Below are 10677 nucleotides of genomic sequence, written 5' to 3' on the forward strand. Positions count from 1 at the left end.
TAAGTAACGATACTGGTGAGGGAAATAGCTTTGAGGTGTGGACTCTGGTGAAAAGCCAGTACCAGAAGTTATGGCTTCTACTGAATGTTTCCTAATTAGCAACACTGATTCATAGAAAATGCTAAATATATCCTGGGAGACATCATGAAAATGGGCATCATATGAGCAGACCACAGCGCCGGTTTGGGAGGCTTTGGGCCATCACAGTTTCGCGGGCCCCAATGTTCAAGGCAGATGCTCCCAGGGCGGGTTTGCTTTCCTTCCCATCATGGCTGATGGTGAGTTCCTTCTAGGCAGCTAGGTGGTCCAGTGGATAGAAGCACGTATGCTGCCCTCAGTACACACACAGGCACACAAACCTCCAAGGATATACAGTCTAACAAACAACCCAAGGTTTGGGCCAAGATGCTGCTTTTTGCCATCCACAAAAGTCCAGCTCAGCGTTAGAGGCAGCTTCAGGGGTCTTGTGATCTAATACATATGTCTTCTACCATACATGAACAATAATCAGTTTGGCTTGGATGCCTTCAGTGAGAGAGAGCCTACCATTTCTTAAGGCCCTTCCTCACTTAGAAAGGGTTTTCCTTCCATAATGCTAAATTCACCTCTGTTCAGTACCCTTCAGCTAGGACCTGCACAGCAAGCCTAATGCCGGTTCCACTTTGATAGCCCTTCCAGTATGTTGGTGTTTTGGGCTGCTGAGCCTAGTTGATGCATCGAGTTTGCAGCCCGCTGAAACCTCCAGATGGTCTATCCCATGCATCAAGATAAAAGCTTCATATTGTCCCCATTACATTTCATATTACTAGGTTTAGCCTATCAAAATCTTAGATCCTGACTGTCATCCAACACTTACCAACTTTGCTTTCATCTGCATGTGTGAAAAAATTCTAGCATGGCTATATCCCCAAGGTTGGGGATTGTGATTCTGGTGCAGATGTCTCCATGTTTTCCACAAGAGTAGTAGAAGAGATCTTATCAGATGCCAAGCATTTCCCAACAAAAGAAGTGTGATTTTTGTCAAACACTTTGCTAAAATCTAGCTAGCTGATTCCCGCTCTCCAGTAACTGCCAGAAAAGGAAAGGAAGAGGATCTGGCATGACTTGTGCTCAATACAGGCACACAGCTTCTTGGTGGTCTCTGTCCCAGAGAACAGAGACTGCTGAGCTCATCTAAAACCTGAACTGAGCCGTCACTCCCAGCGCAGGCTGAGCAGTCATCCAGCCTTCGCGTGAGATCTCCGTCCAGAGCCGCCCAGTGGCTAGGACGACTGCTCGGCAGTCCCAAGTGTTTGGATGTAGTTCTTTACACAAAGCTGTGCTGGCTTTTGTCACCCTTGATTGTCCCATCTGCAGCCAAATGACTAACTCCTCTTAATTTTCCAGACGAGTGAGCCATCCTGTTCATAATACGTTTCAGAATCTTGCCAGGAATTGAAATCATGCCCGGGGCCCTCCACTTGGGGTCTCTGTCATCGAGACAGCATTTCTCAAGGTTCTGTTCACTGCACACGGGAGACCAAGAGAGAGAAATCTGGCCCTCCACCTACGGGGATGGGCAGTCTCTAGGCTACAATAAATACTCGTGGCATTTCGGAGTTGCCTTCCTGCAATACCATAGAAACCACGGCTTTCTCTCCTGCCATTTGTCACAGCTGGCTAGGAGACCCCAAGCTCTCTCATTCAGTGCTGCCACCTGCCTAGCAGAGATCTCTCCTCTGTTAACTCCCCCAAACTCTTCTCTAAGAAGCAGATGAGTTATCTCACCCCTCGTTGATATGATTCTCCATCTCCTGCTTTCTTTGTGCCCCTGCTCTGTTGTTCATCAACTTCTTGTCATCTCTGGTGCTCATCTCTCCTAGAACTATTTCCCTCCCAGAACATCCTGTCCAGTGCTTGCCCCTGTACTTGTGTCCTACAGCTCCCAGGGCCAGTAGAAAGAGTCCCTTGTTCCCCAGTGCCACTCCCACATTCTTGCTCTGCCAGTATCTCTCTACAGCTTCCCCTTCAAGAAGGCTGTGTTTCTCTTTCCCAGTCATTATGCTGCTATCTCCTGGCCTCCAGATCACCCAGCGTTCAGCCAAACTGGTCTCTCTCCTGCCTTCTGTGCATTCGTACCAGTTACTTCTCACATCTTGAGCAACTCCTGACACCAATTGCTATCAAAATCTTCCTCACGTATGCCCTAACTGCACCCCCCCACCACTGAAAATTAGCTCATTCTTCATTTTTTGCATTGGAATTCTGCCTGGTATTTTTGGGTGTGTCTCGGTGCCTCAGATTGAAGGCTTCTAGAAAGCAGGAACTGTAGTTTTCAGTCTGTTTCCCATTGTCTTGGTTGTACAATGAACATGTTCTGTTGAATTGTTGCGTGAACATTTCCCTGCTTCTTGCCGTCACTCATGACTGTTCACCCCCAAGAAAGGATCACAGATTGAGAGCTGTTTTCTTCATTGAAATGATGGCGGCCATTCACCAGGACCTCCCTCTTTTCTCCTCCAACATCTTTTCCTGTAGTCTCTCATGAAGCTTCCTCCTTCCAAGGCCAACTTTTCTTTCTATACATCCTTGATCCCATATTCTCCAGGAATTTCTCCCAATATAATCCCACCTGCTTTTATTGTCAGTCTCCCTATCTACCTCTTCCTCCCCTCACTGTAGCTGTTTTCTATATCTCCTCCTATTCTCATATAAGCTCCTTTAAAAAATAATCTGCCTCCTCTCTTTTAAACCCTCTACAGACTGGTTTCTGACCTCATGATTCAGCCAAAACCTCCTCTCCAGAGTTAGCAAAGGATCTCACCGAATGGCCTTTTCCTCATCGCCCATCCTTTGTGGCCTCCCGGCAGCTGCGCTCAGCTCTCCCAAATGCTCTTTTTTGGGTTTTCATAACTTTGTTTTCTGTCTTCGCTCCTAGCACTGCTGTCTGCCTAAGCAGAGCTGTTTCCTCATTAACTCCCCGAAGCTTCCTTGAGCAGATCCCAACATACATGCTTCCTGCGTTCTTGGTGCCCCAGCTCTGATGGTGCCGTGCCATTAATCCTGTGTGTGCCCGAAGGCTTTTCCTGAGCACTGTCCTCTGCCCTCTCCCTCGGTCGTCCCATCAGCTCCTCTGGGTTCCATTATCACCTGTGTAAATGATTCCCACGTATATCTAGCCCTTATCTGTTCTCAGTTTCCGTTTCATGTCGCCTTTGGGACATTTGAACTGGATGTCCCAGAGACATCTCAAATTCAGCCTGTCCAAAACAGAACCGATGGTTCCCGCTCGTCCTCTCAGTCACCCAGGCTCACAGCCACCCTGGACTTGTCACTCTCACTGCCCTGATCTGTTCACTTGTGTCGTAGCATCGTGTCTTTCCCTGACGTTTCTCCTCTGTGTTGTCTCCGTCACAGATACCACCCTAGGCTTGGCCCTCACCACCTGTCTGTCACCCAAACTATTGCAATTGGTCTTCCTGCCTTAAGAGCTGTCCTCACTCCCGTACATCCTCATTCCTTCCAATGTGCGTATGTGCGCGCGCACACACACACACACACACACACACACACACACTGTTAACTTCACTGGATGTTTACTGTTAGCTCCAAGATGAGGTGTTCAATCTACAGGCTTTGTGCCAGGCACTGAATTGTTTTCTGACTATACAAAGCAAGGCCTTTGCACTGACAGCGGCCCTCAACGAGCTCAAATAGAAACTCAGTCATTCTGGCCAGCGTGCTGTTCCTTCCTCTACACCTTTGCATCAGCTAACCTGCTATCCCTGTAATGGGATCCCTTGGTTCTTTCAAGAGCTGCCTTCTATAAGAAGTCTTTCTGGGCTGCCCCTGCCCACTGTGCCTATTCTGATAATATTGTAAAGCACTTAGCACAGTGCCTGAGGCAAATTAGGTGCTTAATCAATGCCAGGTGGTTGATTGAAGGCACTCAAAGACCATCTAGCCCATTTCTGCTGAACCTTGTTCAGTCATGTCCTACTCTCTGTGACCCCGTGGGCCATAGCATGCCAATGCTTTATGGGATTTTCTTGACAAAGATGGAGTGGTTTGCCATTTTCTTCTCCAGTGGATTAAGACAAACAGGTTAAGTGTCTGAGGCTGGATTTGAACTTGGGCCTTCCCAACTCCAGGCCCAGCTCTGTCCACTGAGCCATCTCACTGTTTTATGAGTCTGGGCCCCAAATTTTGCATCATATGGTAGCTGCTGGTGATAGCATACCTTCTTACTCATTTTTGCCCTTTGCCCAGAGGTAGAGTCAAAGACCATAACACCACAGAGCAGTAGTTTATATGATAGAAATCTGTACTGGTGCAGCTGAACACATCTCAGTTGTGTGGGAGGTCGGCCTTCAAGGGATTGTAGAGTCCTGGCAGGGATGGGTCCTTGCTGTTGTCCCAGACTGGGGCCTCAACACTGCAGCTGCTGGAGCTTCCTTGGGGTCCAAGGCAGGGCAAGCAAGAGGATGGGCTTGTCAGGTCCTCTTGATCGGAATGGGTCTGGACACCAGCAAGGGGGAAAAAGCCAAGTGTAACTTCAGAGTCATCCTTGCTTGTTCTCTCTCCTTCAACCTCATATCCAGTCAGTTCCCAAATAGTGTTGATTTTTGCCTCCAAAATATTTTTCAGATTCACCTCTCCAGTCCCACATCCACCATGTTGCTTAAGGCCCTCATCATCTTAGGCAATGCACTGTACTTCTGATTCCAGTCTTTCTCTTCTCCAATCTGTCTTCCACACAGCTGTTATCTTTTTAAGGCACAGATCTGACTGTTTCCCTGCCTGCAAACCTCCACTGGATCCCCATGCCCTATAGGATAAAAGATAAGAACATCCACGTCCTGATTCCTCCCTTCTCCAACCTTCTTACTATATGCCTACACACACCGAATTATGGCCAAACTGGACCACTAGGTATTCTTGAATGTGGCATTTCTCCTGCTTCCATTCATTTGACCATACTGTCACTCATGGCTAAAATGCTTTTCCTCCTCACCTCTTTCAGAATCCTTGTCTTCCTTCAACGCTCAGCTCAGATGCTGCCTCCTCCATGAAGACTTCCATGATTCTTTCCATTTGTTGGTACTATCTCCTGCCTTAATTTTCCTTGTATTCTACTGTGTGTACATGTCCTATGCCTTTAGTAAAGTACCCTATAGGAAGGGATTATTTCATTCTTGTCTTTGTATTCCAAGTAACAAATTATGAAAGGGACAGTTTCAGAGAAACCTAGTAAGGCATCAACTGATGCAGAGTGAAATGAGCAGAACCAGAAGAACAATGTCAATAAAAACAACTTTGAAGACTTGGGAACCCTGATCAGTGTATGAGCAACCACGACTCCAGCAGACCAGTGATGAAACATGCTGCCTGCCTCTCTGTACAGAGGTGGCACAGAATGAGATATGTTTTTGGATGTGGCAAATATGGGGATTTGTTTTACTTGACTATGCAGGTATGTTATAAGGGTTTTATTTTCTTCAAAAACCATTTTTGTGGGGTAGGGATAGCAATAAGGTTGCCTCCAAAAGAAGAGAAAGTAGCCTTGTATGTCCCAGTTCCACCTCTCTCTCATAGTCTTGCTAAATAGGGGTGTGGGTTAGCACAGCTTTCCTGAATCGGAATTAGTTCTTGAGCCCCCCCCAACGGGGACACTTTCCTTTTTCCTTGATTTGCTGAACCTGGGTCATGTGACCTTGGCCTACCGAACTTGTCCCTCACAGTGTTTGGCTGTATCCAGTTGTTTTACTCACTAAAAGCAATAAATGGAGGGAGAGAATTTGGGACAAAAAAATGAATGTTAAAAATTGCTTTAAATATAATTGAGAAATACTTAACAAAACAAAAATATATTTCAACAATAAAAGGAATAAACAGTACATAATAAAATAACTACCATATTGTTTCTTCCAGAAGAGAAGCCAACTTGGGGTTTCTAAAGAGGCAGCCCCTGACATAAGTTCTTTCATCACCCCCAGGGACTCATACAAGACTCCAACTCTGTGTTACCACTTTCCCCTGGAAGGAAGCAATTTGAGGTTGCTTAACAGGTAGCCTTCTCATTGGACCTTTGCTGTCCCAGTACCCCCCCTCAGGAGCACAGGGCAGGGTCCAGGTGCTGGCTGCCCCTCCATACTGGCCATGCTCCTCGCTGCTTCTCTCTCATTGCAAGACCTGTGTGGTCTTCTCCCTGTTGCCTGCAAGCCTCCTTTTTTCTTTCCAGAGCTGGAATCTGGGTTCCAGGAACTTGACTTTGTAGAGGAATTCCTTGCCATCACTTTTGCAGGAGGCATAGTATAGATCCAGTAGATTTCAAAATATTTTCAGAGCCTCCAGAAGGAACCTCTTACTTGGTCGTATAATAATAATACCATGTGCCAGTCACTACGCTCAGCACTTTCAAATGACTATTTCATGATCCTCACCACAACCCCCAGGACATACGCCACTATCATCATCCCCATTTTACAGCTGGGGAAATCAAGGCTAACAGAGGTCAGATGATTTGCCCAGGATCACAATCCTATTAAGTGTCTGAGGCTGAACTTGAACTCAGGTCTTTTTCACTTTCATTCCATCACTCTGTCCATTGCACCAACTAGCTGCCCCTCTTTGCTCTTAGTTTAATACCTCATTACCTTGAGAAAATCTTCTGGGGGGTCAGAGTAGCAAGTTCAATGTTTCCCATTGTATCCTTCCCTCTCCCAGCTCTGAATTTGTGCTGGCTACCCCCAACCCCCCAACGCCCACTTTTTGATTGTTGAAATCCGTTTCTTTAAGGACCAATATAAATGCTACCTCCTTTAAAAACAACCAAACTTGCCCTTTTGCTGGTCTTTGGAAGGATTTGGGGATTCTTCATTTTGAATATAATAGGGGGAGAGTTTGTTGCTGCTTGCAATCCCCAGGATTTACAACTGAGGTTTCACCTCACACTGTGCAAATCTGGCAAAGGTGATAGGAGATCAATTTTGGAGGGACCATGAGATGCTGGGCATGCTGATGCCCTGAGTCTGTGAAGCCCTCTTCTGGATTTCAGTATGGAATTATGCCCTCTCCCCCCAAAAATGACGTCCTATTTTGTTCATGCCCTATGACCCAGCAATGTCACTTTTTGCCATTTACCCCAAGGAAGTAAGAGACTTCCAACTTAGGCAAAGGTCCAATGTAGCCAAGAAAATTGAGCACTGCACCCTGTGGGGTATACATGCCTACTGATTGGGAAGTACCTCAGGAATCGATGCATTGAATGACACATTGTTATGCAGTACAATGAAAATATGAGGAATTCCCAAAAACTGGGAACATTTCAATGAATTGATCTGGAGAGAAATAAGCAGAATGAAGAGAACCATATACATGTTGATTATAAATGAGAAGATCATTAAGGAAAGTTAGACTCTGAATAATGGAAAAAAACAATGAACATCTTGGTAAAAAAAAAAAAAGGTGGAGAAGCTACAGGAAAGCAGGCCCACTATTACATTGTTGGTGGAATGGTGATTTGGTCTAGCCATTCTGTAAAGAAATTTGAAACAGTGCCCCCCAAAGTTACTAAATTGTGCATATCCTCTTACCCAAATAGTCTATGACTAAGCCTTTATGAGATTAGAGGAAGGGGAAAGGACCCCTAACTACAAAATATGGTAGCCCTTTTCATAGAAGCCAAAAATTGGAAGTTATGGGGAAGTCCTTCTTTGGGAGAATAGCTGAACAATTGTGGCACATGAATATAATGAAATACTATTGCGCTGTAAGCAATGCAACATGGACAGTTTCAGAGCAGACTGAAAGGACATTTCTTTACCAACTCCGAGTAATATGAGCAGAACTAAGAGAATGATTTATACAATAACAACATCATTGTCAAGCAAACAAATTCAGGACTTCGGAACTCTGACCTCTGCAGTAATTAACCATGGATTGAGAAGATAGAACTCGGTGGCAAACACAGCATTCAGGGACACACGTTTTTATGCATGGTCCATGGAGAAACATGTTTTGATGGATTATGCATATTTATGATGAGGCTTTTAGTTTTTGATTTAGTGGTGAGGGCAGGAGGAGGGAAGGATTATAAATGCATGTAAAATAAATAAATGTGTTTGGTTTTTTTTAAAGGTCTTGTTCAGTAGATAATCTCCATCATGGTAGCAAGAAGGGGGCTGGAGTATGAGGATAGAATATTGCATACCTTGTCAGCTGGTCTCAGTTTAAGGGGTGAACTTTTGTTTCCACAGAAAACATAAGATATAAATCAAAGTTTTTTATTTTACTGCAAAATGCAGAGAAACAAATGTATTAGAGAAAAAGTCTTGGGAATGTTCCTTAACACTTCACTCAACTGGGCCTGGGAGCCTGCTTACCTGCACATCCAGAGGCAAATATCTCTTCCTTGTACTTTGGATAAAGTCCACAAGCCAAAGGCTGGAGTAGAACTTTGTTCCACAATTTTGAATGTTAGGACTCTTCTTGTGTTATTAGTGAAGGAAACCTAAACATCCTGGGTTTGACCTCTTATAAACTGGGAGAATTCCTTTAAAAGAATTTATGACATGTCATTCTTTTACTAAGTAAAATACAAAGAAAATGAGAAATGTTGCAGGAGTGTAGACCCATGTGGGGTGGTGTGTAGGTGTTTTTCAGATAGGCTGTGAATGCTGACTCGCCCAGACAGTGCAAGGCAGGAGGGAAATTCGAATTGGGAACAGCATAAAAAGGCTTGCATTTGTCCAAGCAAGCATACTCCATTGGGAGTTACCAGTCATTTAGAAAGAATGAATGTAAAATCAAATTGGAACTTTCCTGCCTTCACAATGAGTATTGTTCTTTCTCGAGAGAGCATGTTTCTCACATCAGTATTAAATATTTTTGCTTATTTTTGTTACTAGGCAGCTGGGTAATGCAGTGAATAAAGGCAGGAAGACCCAAGTCCAAAACCAGCCTCTGACATTATTTACTAGCTGGGTGGCTCTGGGCATGTCATCTGTAAAATGGGTAAAATAATAAACACCTCCCTCTTTGGGTTGCTGTGAGCATAAGATCTGTACACCTTTAAGAGCTCAATCAATGCTATTGTAATAGCTGTATTTAGTGCAATGCCTGGTATATAATAGGTACCAAATAAATGCTTGTTCAAGTCCCCTTCCTCTTAGGAGGGAGGGTCAGTTTCGAGGAGTTGGAGTAGGAAGTGACTAATATAAAGATAAAAGGTGGTTTTAATTAAAAAACAATGAAATGGAATGAATAAGAATGAAGGAAATATAATAGTTCTTTCATTCATTCAATATCTGGGAATTAACCAACCAAGGCATCTATAAAGTTTTTTAAAGTTAACCCAGAAATGAGTGACAAAGCATTTATTAAACACATACTGTGTGCCCCAGTGGGGCAGTGAGGTGGCACAGTAGATAGAGCCATGGGTCCCCAGTGGGGAAGATTCAAGTTCAAATCCAGTCTCAGACACATAATTTGTGTGATCCTGGGCAAATCCCTTAACCCCTATTTGCCTCAGATCCTCATTGGTAAAATAGGGCCACACTGGAGAAGGAAATGGCAAAGCACTCCAGTATTTTGTCATGAAGAGTTGGATATGAACATACATCAATATCTGCCAAGCAGTGGACTAAATGCTGGGACACTTCCTGAGCCCTTGGGCCAATCGACAGCAAGTCATTGGGAGCCTGGGGAAGCCCCAGGGTGGAGGGAGGAAGGGCCTCCGCTGTCTCTACCAGGGACCCGAGGGCCCCCCTGCCCACACCTCGGCTCCCACCAGGTGTATTTCCAAAGAAGGTCAGTGACAAAGGGAAGGTCGAATTTACATGGGGATGGAGTAGCAGCAGCTAGGGACCCGAGTGTGAAAACACCTCAATCAACCTCACCCTCCATCCCCAGAAAAACGCGGCTTCCAGCAGACAGCCATGTGAATCCTGGGCCAGGATAGTTCCTTCAGCCTCTTAGCCAATATTATTCTAGGGAGGATAGAGCTGGGCTTCCTCATTTAGAAATAGCAAAACCCAGCACAACTCAGCACCAAGAAAAGGCTGAAAAGACAGCACTGGACTAGGTAAAGAATCCAGAGACCTGGGTTCTGATCCCAGCTCTGCCTGTGGTGTCACTCACTGGGTTACTTGCCTGGGGTTCTGTTCCTCTTTAAAAGGAGGGATTTGAACTTGATTTCTTACTTCTTCATACAAAGATTGTTTATAGTCGCAACATTAACTGGTTTGGAGGCCCAGCATGGACAGGGTTTAAGGTAGAGATTGCCTGAAAAAGATCCCCATCTTGCCTGCACTGTCTGCCTTATTACAACTACAATGAAAAGTGTGGCACATAGCTGAGGGGTATGGTGAATAGATGTAAGGGGGTGGGAGCAGCCCTGGGGACTCTCCAGATAAAGGCTTCAATGTTGGGCACAACTCCACCTTTCCTCCCCTAATTGATCCGTGGGCAGGAGTTTCAGCCTAGGGTAAAATCCCTGCTCCTTTCTTCCTGTCCCCTTGTAGCAGCAAGCACCCCAAGCGTCCTCAGGGTTTGCAGCTACCACAGGTTCTTGGATCTGCTTTGTTAAAGGAAAGCAACTCAAAATGGGTTAACAAGCTTACTTTAATCAGTCAGACATATATCATTTACTTTGTTCAGGAGAAAAGGTCAGCACCCTGAACCTCAAAGTATACAGGC

This window comes from Petaurus breviceps, unplaced genomic scaffold (assembly GCF_028583685.1).
Source record: "Petaurus breviceps papuanus isolate PSGF00001 unplaced genomic scaffold, PetGlider_PUasm1.0 355, whole genome shotgun sequence".
Lineage (NCBI taxonomy): Eukaryota > Metazoa > Chordata > Mammalia > Diprotodontia > Petauridae > Petaurus > Petaurus breviceps.